Consider the following 16,667-nt stretch of genomic DNA (forward strand, 5'->3'; position numbering starts at 1 on the left):
AACAGGCAAAGCGTACTCCGACGCTCGTCGGATGTAGCAGGTCTTGCAAACTATTACAGACTACAAAAGGGAAGCACAGCCGAGAGCTACCCAGTGACATGAGCCTACCAGACGAGCTAAATAACTTTTATGCTCACTTCGAGGCAAGTAACACTGAATCATGCATGAGAGCATCAGATGTTCCAGGCGACTGTATGAACAAGCTCACCGCAGCCGATGTGAGTAAGACCTTTAAACAGGTCAACATTCACAAGGCCGCTGGGCCAGATGGTTTACCAGGACATGTACTCCGAGCATGCGCTGCCAACTGGCAAGTGTCTTCACTGACATTTTCAACCTTTCCCTGTCTGAGTTTCAAGCAGACCACCATAGTCCCTGTTCCCAAGAACACTAAGGTAACCTGCCTAAATGACGACCGATCCGAAGCACTCAAGTCTGTAGCCATGAAATGCTTTGAAAAGCTGATTATTGCTCACACCAGTATCCCAGAAACCCTAGACCCACTCCAATTTGCATACCGCACCAACAGATCCACAGATCATGCAATCTCTATTACATGCCACACTGCCCTTTCCCATCTGGACAAAAGGAACACCTATGTGAGAATGCTATTCATTGACTACAGCCCACCGTTCAACACCATAGTGCCCTCAAAGCTCATCACTAAGCTAAGGACCTTGGGACTAAACACCTCCCTCTGCAACTATATCCTGGACTTCCTGATGGGCTGCCCCCAAGTGGTAAGGGTAGGTAACAACACATCCGCCACGCTGATCCTCCACACAGGGATCCCTCAGGGGTGCGTGCTCAGTCCCCTCCTGTACTCCCTGTTCCCTCATGACTGCACAGCCAGGTACGACTCCAACACTATCGTTAAATTTGCTGATGACACAACAGCTTGATCATCGACAACGATGAGACAGTCTATAGGGAGGAGGTCAGAGACCTGACCGTGTGGTGCCAGGACAACAACCTCTCCCTCAACGTGATCAAGACAAAGGAGATAATTGTGGACAACAGGAAAGGAGGACCGAGCACGCCCCCATTATCATCGACGGGGCTGTAGTGGAGCAGGTTGAGAGCTTCAAGTTCCTTGGTGTCCACATCACCAACAAACTAACATGGTCCAAGTACACCAAGACAGTAGTGAAGAGGGCACAACAAAAGCTGTTCCCCCTCAGGAGACTGAAAAGATTTGGCATGGGTCCTCAGATCCTCAAAAGAGTTTACAGCTGCACCATCGAGAGCATCCTGACTGGTTGCATCACTGCCTGGTATGGCAGCTGCTCGGCCTCCGACCGCAAGGCACTACAGAGGGTAGTGTGTACGGCCCAGTACATCATCGGGGCCAAGCTTCCATCCTGGACCTCTATACCAGGCGTTGTCAGAGGAAGGTCCTAAAAATTGTCAAAGACTGTTCTCTCTGCTACCGCACAGCAAGCGGTACCGGAGCGCCAAGTCTAGGTCCAAGAGGCTTCTAAACAGCTTCTACCCCCAAGCCATAAGACTCCTGAACAGCTAATCAAATGGCTACCCAGACTATTTGCATTGCCCCCCCTACGCTGCTGCTACTCTCTGTTATTATCTTTGCATAGCCACTTTAATTACTCTACCTACATGTACATAATTATCTCAATTACCTCAACACCGGTGCCCCCCGCACATTGACACTGTACTGGTACACCCCTTGATTACCAACAATGACGAGATGGCCTACAGGGAGGAGATGAGGGCCCTTGGAGTGTTGTGTCAGGAAAATAACCTCACACTCAACGTCAACAAAACAAAGGAGATGATTGTGGACTTCAGGAAACAGCAGAGGGAGCACCCCCCTATCCACATCGATGGGACAGTAGTGGAGAGGGTAGTAAGTTTTAAGTTCCTCAGCGTACACGTCACGGACAAACTGAATTGGTCCACCCACACAGACAGCGTCGTGAAGAAGGCGCAGCAGCGCCTCTTCAACCTCAGGAGGCTGAAGAAATTTGGCTTGTCACCAAAAGCACTCACAAACTTCTACAGATGCACAATTGAGAGCATCCTGTCGGGCTGTATCACCGCCTGGTACGGCAACTGCTCCGCCCACAACCGTAAGGCTCTCCAGAGGGTAGTGAGATCTGCACAACGCATCACCGAGGGCAAACTACCTGCCCTCCAGGACACCTACACCACCCGATGTCACAGGAAGGCCATGAAGATCATCAAGGACAACAACCACCCGAGCCACTGCCTGTTCACCCCGCTATAGTCCAGAAGGCGAGGTCAGTACAGGTGCATCAAAGCTGGGACCGAGAGACTGAAAAACAGCTTCTATCTCAAGGCCATCAGACTGTTAAACAGCCACCACTAACATTGAGTGGCTGCTGCCAACACACTGACTCAACTCCAGCCACTTTAATAATGGAAATTGATGTAAAATATATCACTAGCCACTTTAAACAATGCTACTTAATATAATGTTTACATACCCTACATTACTCATCTCATATGTATATGTATATACTGTACTCTATATCATCTACTGCATCTTTATGTAATACATGTATCACTAGCCACTTTAAACTATGCCACTTTGTTTACATACCCTACATTACTCATCTCATATGTATATACTGTACTCGATACCATCTACTGCATCTTGCCTATGCCATTCTGTACCATCGCTCATTCATATATCTTTATGCACATATTCTTTATCCCTTTACACTTGTGTGTATAAGGTAGTAGTTTTGGAATTGTTCAGTTAGATTACTCGTTGGTTATTACTGCATTGTCGGAACTAGAAGCACAAGCATTTCGCTACACTCGCATTTAACATCTGCTAACCATGTGTATGTGACAAATACATTTGATTTGATTTGATTTGTACATGGCCCCACTATTGTTATTTACTGCTGCTCTTTTATTATTTGTTATCCTTATCTCTTACTTTTTTGGGGGAGGGGATTTTCTTAAAACTGCATTGTTGGTTAAGGGCTTGTAAGTAAGCATTTCACTGTAAGGTCAAACACCTGTTTGATTTGATTTGATTTGATGTTGGTTCTCTTGAAAAGGCTACATGGACTGAACATGGATTAAGAGCGAGGTCAGGTTTCAATGTGTTGATACACTGCACAGCCCTAACACTTGGCTGCCACTGAACGAGGAGAAGCAAAGTTCAAGCAAACATTGCGTCACATAATTCTGCGTGATCATCAAGCAGAAAGTAACTGTAGTCTACCTAGGTTTTGTTTTTGACGCAATGACAGTTTTTTTCCCCCCTAACATAAACTATTGTTTCAAAACAAGAGTGTAATTTGTGTCATTATTTAGGCTTTTGTAATTAATGTCGAGGTCCCTTAATTGCAGACATATGATATGCATGATAATACAACTCCAGTAGTCCTCATATAGTCTACATAGCTTAAAAAAGGAACTGTAGCCCTATAAATAGTAGGGTCAAATTCATAATATAAATAATAAATATTTGCATTTTTATGTAAAAAATACAATATCTAAACGTGAATGAGTATTTTTTTATATCATGAATTTGGCGTACTGTTTAAGGCTAGGGAAACCACAAAATAATGACTGTAAAACTTTGATTTATAAATGATGTAGGATCTTCATTTGATCACTCTTTTGTTGCTGAGAATTGTCCTGCACAGTAGGAAATGCAAACTTGTGGTGTATTTGAGTTTTAAAAATGCTTCTAAAGCTTGTTATTTCCAGTAACCAAAAACGTATCAACCCCCATAAAAATGTCCATTCATTAAAATCCACATAATAATTCACATTTCTTGTTGCTGCAGGATTATTTTCCCGCTGTAGCAAACTGGCTCAAATTAAGATCCTGTATCTGTATATTTTCCACCTTTGCTCACTATTGGCTTTGTCAAAACATTACTCTTGATGTCTGTGTGTGGACTTCAGTCCCGTGCATGCAGCCAGGGAATGTTGACTTTCTGTTCAGAGGGTCAGATTCAATCACAAAAAGTAGGCGGCCTGGACAGTGGACTTCTAAGAGTGACGAACTGGGACCATGGGATGTGTGTTGCATCCTCTTCTGAGTCCAACTGAACTCCAGTGGCATATTTGGATGTGAGAAGATAGACAGTTTACTGTTGAACCTACAGAGGAGAGGACTAACAAACTGAGAGAGCATCAGTTGCTCTCATCACTTACCTTTTCTTGCCCCTGACCCGTCCCTTATCCATGACGTCACTGAACGGGTCTGCATCTGTGGGATGAGGAAGTTCTACCTGTAGACAACCTCCTCTTGTTTGAGGCAGCCTGGGAGGTTACTAATAAACGTTAGTATTACTTGACCGAGAATTATCTGCATGGAGATAGACAATTCACTGTAAAGTCTCTTTTAATGGTCTTGGTTCTTGGAGTATAATTGTTTTGTGTCCCTCTTCAGTAAATGTTACAGTGACAGTGGATGCAAAGTTGTATGCATTGTCTACAGATACCATTGATGATCATGCAATTTTAATAGCACATCACTTATTTTAGGCAATGTTACTACTTTTGTGTAAAGATGGGTCGCAGTGAAGTGTACAAATATGGAGCAACTCTTAAAGAGTTCACGACCCCTGGATTATTGGTCCAGAGTGGTCAGATATGGGATACTATCATGATTGGGAGGATCATCTTAAAATTCCTCTGGAGCTGTGACAGTTTAGCCTAATGCCAGTGTCACCTGTCATCTTCTTTTTGCTAAATATGGTCATCTTTGAATCTTTGGTCCCAAAAGAGCAAATATTGAAATACATTGAAAATACAGTGTGATTGGAGAATATTAACTGTCTCACTGTCTGAACTGTTAGACATTTAATTGAAGACAAATACACAATCTCTGTCAAATACATTTGTCTTAATGTTTGTGTAACAGGATGTGTGAACCATATGTACTATTGTTGTATACACTGTATGAACCTTAACCTTACTAAACTAGACATGAGAGTCCCAATGATCATAGAAACAATGGACGTTTTGTAGTATAGGGCTCTTCAGTTCTGTGTACTGTATATGGACGGATCTGTTGTCTGAGTCTATCCTGTTGTTGTTGTGAAGAGTTCAGAGGTCATCGCTTATGCAGTGTTGGGGATTAGTGAACCACTGTATATGCAGTCAACTAGTTCAATCCACAAAGCTCATCACTAAGCTAAGTACCCTGGGACTAAACACCTCCCTCTGCAACTGAATCCGGGACTTCCTGACCGGCCGCCCCCGGGTGGTAAGGGTAGGCAACAACACATCTGCCACGCTGATGTACACCTGTACTCCCTGTTTACCCATGACTGCGTGGTGAGACAGCCTATAGGGAGGAGGCCAGAGACCTGGCAGTGTGGTACCAGGACAACAACCTCTCCCTCAACGTGAGCAAGACAAAGGAGAAGATCGACTACAGGGAAAGGTGTGCCGAACACGCCCCATTCACATTGACAGGGCTGTAGTTGAGTGGGTCAAGAGTTTCAAGTTCCTTGGTGTCCACAATACCAACAAACTATCATGGTCCAAAAACCCAAAGAAAGTCGTGAAGAAGCCACGACAACGCCTTTTCACCTTCAGGAGACTGAAACGATTTGGCATGGGTCCCCAGATCCTCAAAAAGACCTACAGCTGCACCATCGAGAGCATCCTGACCAGTTGCATCACTGCCTGGTATAGCAACTGCTCGGCATCTGACCGCAAGGCGCTACAGAGTGTAGTGAGTACAGCCCAGTACATCACTGGGCCCAAGCTTCCTGCCATCCAGGACCTATATACTAGGAGGTGTCAGAGGAAGGCCCCAAAAATGGCCGAAGACTCCAGTCACCCTAGTCATAGACTGTTTTCTCTGCTACCGCATGGCAAGCAATTCCAGAGAGCCAAGTCTAGGTCCAAAAGGCTCCTTAACAGCTTCTACCCCAAAGCCATAAGACTGCTGAACAATTACTAAAATGGCCACACGGACTACTTGCATTGACCCCCCCTTTTGTTTTTACACTGCAGCTACTCGCTGGTTTATTAGCTATGCATAGTCACTTGACCCCATCCTACATGTACAAATTACCTCAACTAACCTGTACCCCCGCACATTGACTCTGTACCGCAACCCCCTGTATATAGCATCATTCTTGTTGTTTTATTGTTACTTTTTAAAAATTTTAGTTTTGTTAATTTAGTAAATATTTTCATAACTCTATTTTTTTTAAACTGCATTGTTGGTTAAGGTCTTGTAAGTACGCATTTCACAGTAAGGTTTTGTATTTGGCGCATGTGACAGTTTTAATGTAACTACATTTTGCAATAGCTTGGTGGTAGTTGAACTGAATTCAAATCTTGGTAGTGCTTTTTTTCATGTAGCGATTTAGCTAACTACTGGAGATACACACTACTTTTTTTTGCAAAAATAAAATAAAATAGGGGGGAAGTAGGGGGGAAGATTTTGTTCCTTTTTCGGCATCAGACCTGCCTAATTCTTACTTGAAACATTGTTTATGTATTTAATAGGCTAAATGACACATTCTGTTAACATATGACCCCAAAGTGATCTGATCTTGCAATTTGTAGTCTGTGACATTTCAGACATAGACATGATAATGTTTCACAAAGTAGTTTGGACGTAGTGAAATTTCAAAGTTAATTTAGTGAAGTAAAGTATATGGTTCTTTGTCTAGCTTAAATTCTACCAGAGTGAAGAAATTGGTAGCTTGGTAAACTATATTTTCAGAGTAGCTTCCCCAACACTGCTTATCGTGTATATGTATTTGTCCTCAGGGAAACGTCTTCTGCACCTATCATGTTGTGCAAACGTAATACAGGGGTTTCTGATTGTTGATGGTCCTCTTCACAAATATTTGACTGTAACTTTTACGCAGCATTTTCAAGTTTCAACTTTGTTATTTATATCATGGTCTTTTTTGTTGTTGTTAATTCCAGACTATTAATCGTGCAAAATACACAATATCATGCAGAACTATATCTTAATATGTTGACACACCCCTTATGTGTGTCATAACAAGTCACAAGTTAGAAAGTTTGTGGGATCCACACAGTGATCCAGACCAGGGCCAAGATAACAGTGGACGAATGGGGGGAGAACTTATTCATGATGGGGTCGTTTTACGAACACAATTTCAAGACCCAGGTGGAGCAGTGTGAGCCCCCAAAACCCAGCCATCAAGAAAGCTATGTGCGCCCTTATTGACAATGGCTGCCTGGTACTCTACTACAGATGTAATATATTATATTATTTTCTATTCTATTCTATAGGTGGGACATGCAAGTGGAGAATACACAATCCTGTAGTAGTACTTTCTGTCCAGAAGAGGGCAGACATGCACTTCTACAGAAGTAGGCCGACACTGTTAACGCCAATGGAGTTAGATAGAGATGATGAATCCTCAAGTTGGCAGATAAAACACCATCTCCGGGATCAGAGACAAACAAATACATCAGCATCTTCAGAAACTATTATTTAGTGGTATTTCAGCTTTGCCCCATGTGTTTGATACTGTGATTGTGGGACTCGTGTTGGTTGGTACTGTCTTCTAGAACCACACATATCTTTCCCTTATGTTGGGATTATGCTGTATGTTTTAGGTTGACTGTGGGCGCTGGCTGATCGAGGGCAGTCCCTATGTGGTCCTATTTGACACGGGGTCAGCAGCCTGGAACCTGGACCGATGGAAGGGGGATCTGTGGGACACCTGGGGTTATCGGTATGCCCGCCCATGACAGTGAGGCAAACGTTTTTGGATCCATGGTTGCCTGGTTCTTTAAAGAGGTAATTTGTCAGCTTGTTAAGGATGCTGTGAAAAATACTCTGAAAGAGGTTTAAAGATTGCTGTATGGGTTTGTTTTTTGAAGTCACGGATATCTGCTCGATGTGAATACTTTAATGTCAGATACCTTTAAAAAATAAATGATACAGTAGCCTACTTCTTTTTACTCAAAACATATTCACCCTCTTGGGTAATATGAGATGATAGAGCTAATCATCAGTAATTTGTTGCTTTCATTCCTAGTTAACCGACCAGCTTGGAGACTCGCCCAATGTCCTCGACCATTTCCATGAGTGGCAGGCAGGGGGAGGACTTATTCTCTGTTGCTTGCGGAAGATTCCCTTGCCAACCATCCTCACAACCCATGCCACTCTGTTGGGACAATACCTCTGTGCCGGAAATGTGGACTTCTACAACAAATTGGACAAGGTAAAGAGGCCACACACGCACACACACAAACCTATAAACTTTTGTTATTTAAATTCCTCACTAACTTTTTCAGCTTTAACAATGTTGGGGTAATAATACATTAAGCGTTGTTTGAGTTAGTTTGAGTTTTGTTTTTCCCAGTATCTCTCCAGTGCATCAGTGAGCTATAGGTCTGTGGCTTTGTTATTCAAATGCCTCAGAAAATGTTTTGCTCGTCACAGAGTCAGGTGTTTTTGTTAGATTTAGAGTTTCTCCCAGTGTCTCCCCTGTGTGTCAGTAAGCTATGGGTCTGTGTTGTGTTTGCGCTGGTTGTATGGTACTGTAATTGGCCCTCAGGCTAAGTGTAAAAAGGTCATTGTGGACCTAAAGGTCATTCACTGAGCAGGCTGGGTAATTGACAGCAGCTTCTCATTATGGAGAGGAACAGGAAGCCTCCTCCTCGCTGGCAGACAGGTTACTCAAGGGAGATCCTACTTCAAACATTTGTCAAACTCAAAATGAACCCCATAGCCCCAATAATAGTTAGTGTAGAACATTGTAAAGAGTTTTAATCACAGGTTTCATTCAGTATATAACTGATATTTACTTAGAATGTACATGACAATTGGTAAATACACAATAGTTATCTCTTAATAATGACATATTAATGACTCTTGTGTTGATTTCTGATGTGCCCCTGTCAGCTCAACATAGACCAGGAGGCTGGTGAGGGGCAGGTCTACCATCGCTACTGTCTGGAGAGAGCTGCTGTCCACTGTGCCCATGTCTTTGCAACTGTACTTTACAACTGTACTCCTATTGAACATAAAGTGACAGAGCAGGGATATTTGATATTGAATAGGCTGGGTTTCTCTCTATCTACTGTACAGATATGGTGATGCCGAACGGACTGAACATCAAGAAGTTCTCAGCCATGCATGAGTTCCCAGAACCTTCACTCCACTAGCCAGGGTCCGATTTAGGAATTTATCAGGGGACACTTCTATGGGTAATAATTAAGTCCTTATTATGTTTTCAAGTTTGTTATCCAATATACTGCTAACTACAGTACCAGTCAAAAGTTTAGACACACCTACTCATTCAAGGGTTTTTCTTTATTTCTACTATTTTCTACATTGTAGAATAATAGTGAAGACATCAAAACTATGAAATAACGCATATGGAATCATGTAGTAACCAAAAAAGTGTTAAACAAATCAAAATATATATTTTATTCAAGACTATTTAAAGTGGCCACCCTTTGCCTTGATGATAGCTTGCACACTCTTGGCATTCTCTCAACCAGCTTCACCTGTAATGCTTTTCCAGCAGTCTTGAAGGAGTTCCCACATATGCTGAGCACTTGTTGGCTGCTTTTCCTTCACTCTGCCATCAACTCATTCCAAACCATCTCAATTGGGTTGAAGTCAGGTGATTTTGAGGGCCAGGTCATCTGATGCAGCACTCCATCACTCCTTCTTGGTGAAATAGCCCTTACACAGCCTGGATGTGTTTTGGGTCATTGTCCTGTTGACGTATTGTTGCAGAATGCTGCGGTAGCCATGCTGGTTAAGTGTACCTTGAATTCTAAATAAATCACTGACAGTGTCACCAGCAAAGCAACCTCACACCATCACACCTCCTCCTCCATGCCTCATGGTGTGAACCACACATGCGGAGATCATCCGTTCACCTACTCTGCGTCTCACAAAGACACGGCGGTTGGAACCAAAATTCTCACATTTGGACGCATCAGACCAAAGGACAGATTTACACCGGTCTAATGTCCATTGCTTGTGTTTCTTGGCCCAAGCAAGTCTCTTCTTCTTATTGGTGTCCTTTAGTAGTGGTTTCTTTGCAGAAATTTGTCCATGAGATTTTTGGGCGGCAGGTAGCCTAGTGGTTAGAGTGTTGGACTAGTAACCGAAAGGTTGTAAGATTAAATCCCCGATCTGACATGGTAAATAAATCTGTTGTTCTGCCCCTGAACAACATCCATCCCACTGTTCCTAGGCTGTCATTGAAAATAAGAATTTGTTCTTAACTGACTTGCCTAGTTAAATAAAGGTAAAATGAAGTCCTGATTCACAAAGTCTCCTCTGAACAGTTGATGTTGACATGTGTCTGTTACTTGAACTCTGTGAAGTATTTACTTGGGTTGCAGCTCTAATGAACTTATCCTTTGCAGCAGAGGTAACTCTGGCTCTCCCTTTCCTGTGGCGGTCCTTATGAGAGCCAGTTTCATCATAGTGCTTGATGGTTTTTTGCGACTGCAAACGTTCAAAGTACTTGACATTTTCCATATTGAATGACCTTCATGTCTTAAAGTAATGATGGACTGTCATTTCTCTTTGCTTATTTGAGCTGTTCTTGCCATAATATGGACTTTGTCTTTTAGCAAATAGGGCTATCTTCTGTATATCACCCCTACCTTGTCACAACCCAACTGATTGGCTCAAACGCATTAAGATGGAAAGAAATTCCACAAATTAACTTTTTACTTTTAACACCTGTTAATTGAAATGCATTCCGGATGACTACCTCATGAAGCTGGCTGAGAGAATGCCAAGAGTGTGCAAAGCTGTCATCAAGGCAAACGCTGGCTACTTTGCAGAATCTCAAATATAAAATCATATTTTGATTTGTTTAACACTTTTTTGCTTACTACATGATCCCATATGTGTTCTTTCATAGTTTTGATGTCTGCACTATTATTCTGCAAAGTAGAAAATAGTAAAAATAATGGGCCTCTAATCCATACTGCACTTCTACTGGTCTCTCTCAAAACAAAATGACAGTTTAATCCTTAATTCTTCATCTCATTTATGCTTTTTTCCTTCTCTCCCAGGTGCATAAGAATGACGTCACAGTGGAGGTTTTCTTCATCATGCCAGCCAAGACCAACAACTTTAACGTGGAGATGCTGAAGGGACAGGCGGTATGCAAACAGCTCTGGTACGTCTCTGCAACCCACAATGGTTCACCTCATGGAGTTCTGCAAAATGTCTGCAATGTTAGCACCAATCATTGAATAAAAATAACATTCTAATTTGCATTCTTCTTAGAATTTTGCCTTGGAACTCGAGTTGCCAACATGGTTCCTATTAACATGTTCAATCTCAAACAGTTTGCTTATTATCTACTGTATGTATCTCTCTCTGACAGGGACACTGTGGAAGATACTGTAAGAGGCTTTACGAGGCTTTGTTAAAGTAAGTTAATGAAAAACAATTGAAAAAATATAGAGTCTCTCTTCCACCAGTGTATTCACCAGACCTGTACTGTATGTCATATCAGTGTAACACCCCTCTATTTGACAACCCTGCCATTTAGCCAGGAAATCCTTAGCAGGCTTTTGTTATGAATGAACTAAGGCTGCACTTCAAATGAAATGAAATGAAATGTTATTTGTCACATGCGCCGAATACAACAAGTGTAGACCTTACCCTGAAATGCTTACTTACAAGCCCTTAACCAACAGTGCAGTTCAAGAAGAGTTAAGAAAATATTTACCAAAAATAATAAAAAGTAACACAATAAAATAACAATAACTAGTCTATATACAGGGGGTACCAGTCAGTGAGAAGGGGTACAGCTTAGTTGAGGTCATTTGTACATGTAGGTAGGGGTGAAGTGACTATGCATAGATAATAAACAGCTAGTAGCAGCAGTGTACAAAACAAATGGGGGTTAATTCATAGGGATGGTGTGTGACCTTTGGGTCTTCCACGTTACCAAAGTGTGGAACGAGCTTCCGTGTTAATGAAGGGCTTGTCAATGCGGGTTCTAATGTGATTACTTGAGTGTTGCTTGACCTGCTGATGACCTCATAATGTCTTCAGAGGAGACATCCCTGTATTGGACACCATCCTGGACAGAGACGACTTCACCGTCACGAAGAGAGCCATCTATGCCACACAGGTAGGAGTTGAAGAGACAGATCATGTATGAAATATACTGAGGTAAAGGTTATAGAATAGAATAGTTGTACGAAGTGCATTATACAGAGTAATAAAGCCATTAAGTGTTAGGTTGTTGAGAATGCTATTGTAGATTGGGTCAAGTCTACTTAAAAATAAAAGACTGGTGTATAGACATTTGTCTGATGAACATCAAATAAAACAGAGTTGGGGTGTAAGACAACCAGAGTGGTAGAAAGACAGAGAAAACTGGACAACAAGGTAATAAAGTGATGTATCGTCCAGAGAATCCCCATACGTTGTACCCTGCTGTTTTCTGAATGGAGTAACTAAACATTGACGTGGTGGAATGGGCCGATAGGGTCAATGTGAGCTATGACCCTGTAAGGTGATCAATTCAGAATGGGACTGGGGGACACCTGGTGCTAAAACCATGAATGAATAGACCCTGCAGTTATACAGCCCAGCGTGAATCATTGAACCTCCATAACACCAGGCCATGGGCCAATAGATTGGATGGTGTTGCAGTGTTTAATAGCAAAGTGCCAATAACAATGGCGTTGTCACATAGATTTATTCATGTCACACGTGTTCAGGCGTTAAAAGGATGACACAGGTGTTTGATTGGTGGACAGATGGTGGCCGTTGCCGTTTGCGTTGGCCCTGAGATGGACCAGTGCAGAATTACTGCACTGGTTTTGTTTGTCTGCACTTGCTGCATTCACACAGTGGTTAGGGTGACAAATGGCTTTGCATGTCTGCTAAGTTCTTACGCCTCAGAGCTGACGTGAGATGTAGCAGCCTGTTCACTTGTGACATGTTTTTCGCATTATTGTCTGTTCGGCAACTCTTTTACAAGCAAGTTAATATCTTCTGGGAGAAAGGCTTGTGTTTCTTTTGAGGGTAATCCCAAGAGAAGAGAATCATTAAATACCATTAGGCCAATGGATAGATATTCTTCTTCAGATCCATATTCCTGATGTCTACCCGTAAAGGTTATTAGTCATGGATCAGTGACTTATAGATGTTGATACGCGCCGTGTTTACTGCTCAAGGCACGTGCACACTGATGACGCAGTCACAGCACATGCACGTGCATGCACGTACACACACACACACACACACACACACACACACACACACACACACACACACACACACACACACACACACACACACACACACACACACACACACACACACACACACACACACACACACACACACACACACACACACACTGTACTCTGTCTGTCTCCCTCTCTGCAGAGACACACCCTTCCTCCAGTGACCACTCACAGCGTGCGGGATGACACCTCTGACCCCATCCTGGCCAACGTGGGACGCATCGGCCTCTTCAGCGCTCGCACTGACCGAGTCAAGGTCTGCAGGATGTTCGTTCGATGTCCGTGTTTGTTCATGATAATGTTTTGTCTCGTTTATTGTGTTAAACCAGTTGAAGAATTGTCTGGAGAAGGTCTGGCAGCCGAGACATTGACAATATAGAAGATATCATAAAGGCTCATGCGTGCTTATGATAAGTAATACCTGTTGCTTTTATGTAAGGTACTATCAAAGTGTTTTTTTTTCTTCCATTAGAGCAGTGGTTCCCAAACTGTTGGTCGGGATGACATTGGTATGGAAAAACGCTTTCATTGTAAACTTAAAAGACTAAAATCAAATAGAAAGTATGTGGAAAAGATAATGGACTTACACATTTTTCTAAAATAACTTATAATTGTTGAGAATTTACAATCAACTAAATAAAAGCTAGACAATTAGGCCCCCATTGACTTTGTTATAATGTTTGAGCATAAGAACAAACCATTAGCCATGGCAAACTGTACAGAATTTCAGGAAACTGCAACATTTTCTTTCAGCTCCATGGCAGGATGTGTGGAATTGCAAGAGATCAGCTTTGAAATTTCCTCTCCGCTGCCACGAGAATATGTTTGACATATTCTTTGGTCTGTGTATGTCTTTTCACCGCACAACACTTGTGGGTTATGGCTCAAAAGACTGTTCAATTGGTGGGTCACAAACCAAAAAGTTTGGGAACCCCTGCATTAGAGTATACAGTATATGCCATTTAGCAGACACTTTTATCCTTAGTTACTTACAGTCATGCGTGCAAAGATTTGACATATGTTTGGTCCTGGAAATCGAACCCACTATCCTAGTGTTGCCAGCGCCATGCTCTACTAACTGAGCTACAGAGAACCCTTGGAGCATACAGTATAGCCAGTGTAGTGCTGATCTATATTTTATTCTAAGTGGTACTAACAGACATGTTTCCCGATACTATCAGATAGTGTTCCACCCAGAGTTCCTGTCCCCCACCAGTCCCCTGCTTCCTATGGACAATGGGGAGTTTGTACGAGGCTGTCGCCTGGGGGTCTTCCCTTCTTACTACGAGCCCTGGGAATACACACCAGGTGACCTGTCACACTTACACAGCCTGCAACCATAAACTCCATCACTTTGGTTTTCTCTGGCTAATGTTTATGTCTCTGTTTTTGTGTATTCCTTCATGTGTGTGGAGTGTTTTATGATGTGTGGGTGCACTATTATGTTGTTATTGTTCCCCAGCTGAGTGTACTGTGATGGGGGATACCCAGTGTGACCACCAACCTGTCTGGCTTCGGCTGCTTTTTGGAGGAACATGTGTCAGACACCACAGCATGCGGTATGTACAGTACATGCGTACACACCTCTTCAGTTTCATAACCAAATCAGTGCATAGTTTGATTGACCTCTTATGGAAGAGCTCTGATATATTTGGGGAGTTCCCCGAAAACCCAGAAGAACAGAGTGACTCTCTATTTTATAACCCCTACTTCAAGTCAGCAGTTTAGAATAGAATAAATACTCTGTTTATAATAGAACGGAATACATTATTCCTGCGTCTCACTGGTCCGTACCTGTCCCGCTCCTCTCAGGAATCTACATAGTGGACCGGCAGTTTAGTAAATGACAAGACATCCTTTGGTATTTGTCCAATCTGTTACTACTGTTTTCTGAGCACTTCTTTTTTTACATTTACATTTTTATTTGATTTGATTTACTTCACCTTTATTTAACCAGGTAGGGCTAGTTGAGAACAAGTTCTCATTTGCAACTGCGACCTGGCCAAGATAAAGCATAGCAGTGTGAACAGACAACAACACAGAGTTACACATGGAGTAAACAATAAACAATAAACAAGTCAATAACAGTAGAAAAAAAATAGAATCTATATACATTGTGTGCAAAAGGCATGAAAAATAATTACAATTTAGCAGATTAACACTGGAGTGATAAATGATCAGATGAACATGTGCAGGTAGAGATACTGGTGTGCAAAAGAGCAGAAAAGTAAATAAAATAAAAACAGTATAGGGATGAGGTAGGTAAATTGGGTGGGCTATATACCGATGGACTATGTACAGCTGCAGCGATCGGTTAGTTGCTCAGATAGCAGATGTTTGAAGTTGGTGAGGGAGATAAAAGTCTCCAACTTCAGAGATTTTTGCAATTCGTTCCAGTCGCAGGCAGCAGAGAACTGGAAGGAAAGGCGGCCAAATGAGGTTTTGGCTTTAGGGATGATCAGTGAGATACACCTGCTGGAGCGCGTGCTACGGGTAGGTGTTGCCATCGTGACCAGTGAACTGAGATAAGGCGGAGCTTTACCTAGCATATACTTGTAGATGACCTGGAGCCAGTGGGTCTGGCGGCGAACATGTAGTGAGGGCCAGCCGACTAGAGCATACAGGTCGTAGTGGTGGGTGGTATAAGGTGCTTTAGTAACAAAACGGATGGCACTGTGATAAACTGCATCCAGTTTGCTGAGTAGAGTATTGGAAGCTATTTTGTAGATGACATCGCCGAAGTCGAGGATCGGTAGGATAGTCAGTTTTACTAGGGTAAGTTTGGCGGCATGAGTGAAGGAGGCTTTGTTGCGAAATAGAAAGCCGACTCTAGATTTGATTTTGGATTGGAGATGTTTGATATGAGTCTGGAAGGAGAGTTTGCAGTCTAGCCAGACACCTAGGTACTTATAGATGTCCACATATTCTAGGTCGGAACCATCCAGGGTGGTGATGCTAGTCGGGCGTGCGGGTGCAGGCAGCGAAAGGTTGAAAAGCATGCATTTGGTTTTACTAGCGTTTAAGAGCAGTTGGAGGCCACGGAAGGAGTGTTGTATGGCATTGAAGCTCGTTTGGAGGTTAGATAGCACAGTGTTCAAGGAAGGGCCAGAAGTATACAGAATGGTGTCATCTGCGTAGAGGTGGATCAGGGAATCGCCCGCAGCAAGAGCAACATCATTGATATATACAGAGAAAAGAGTCGGCCCGAGAATTGAACCCTGTGGTACCTCCATAGAGACTGCCAGAGGACCGGACAACATGCCCTCCGATTTGACACACTGAACTCTGTCTGCAAAGTAGTTGGTGAACCAGGCAAGGCAGTCATTAGAAAAACCGAGGCTACTGAGTCTGTCGATAAGAATATGGTGATTGACAGAGTCGAAAGCCTTGGCCAGGTCGATGAAGACGGCTGCACAGTACTGTCTTTTATCGATGGCGGTTATGATATCGTTTAGTAC

The 16,667-nt window shown here is 42.7% G+C and overlaps 1 pseudogene; it reads left to right on the top strand.

The window, feature by feature from the left end:
• Nucleotides 1-164: 164 nt before the first annotated feature.
• On the top strand, nucleotides 165-15,132 carry LOC112215052 (annotated as a pseudogene).
• The last annotated feature ends 1,535 nt before the right edge of the window (nucleotides 15,133-16,667 follow it).

This window comes from Oncorhynchus tshawytscha, linkage group LG15 (assembly GCF_018296145.1).
Source record: "Oncorhynchus tshawytscha isolate Ot180627B linkage group LG15, Otsh_v2.0, whole genome shotgun sequence".
NCBI classification, from domain to species: domain Eukaryota; kingdom Metazoa; phylum Chordata; class Actinopteri; order Salmoniformes; family Salmonidae; genus Oncorhynchus; species Oncorhynchus tshawytscha.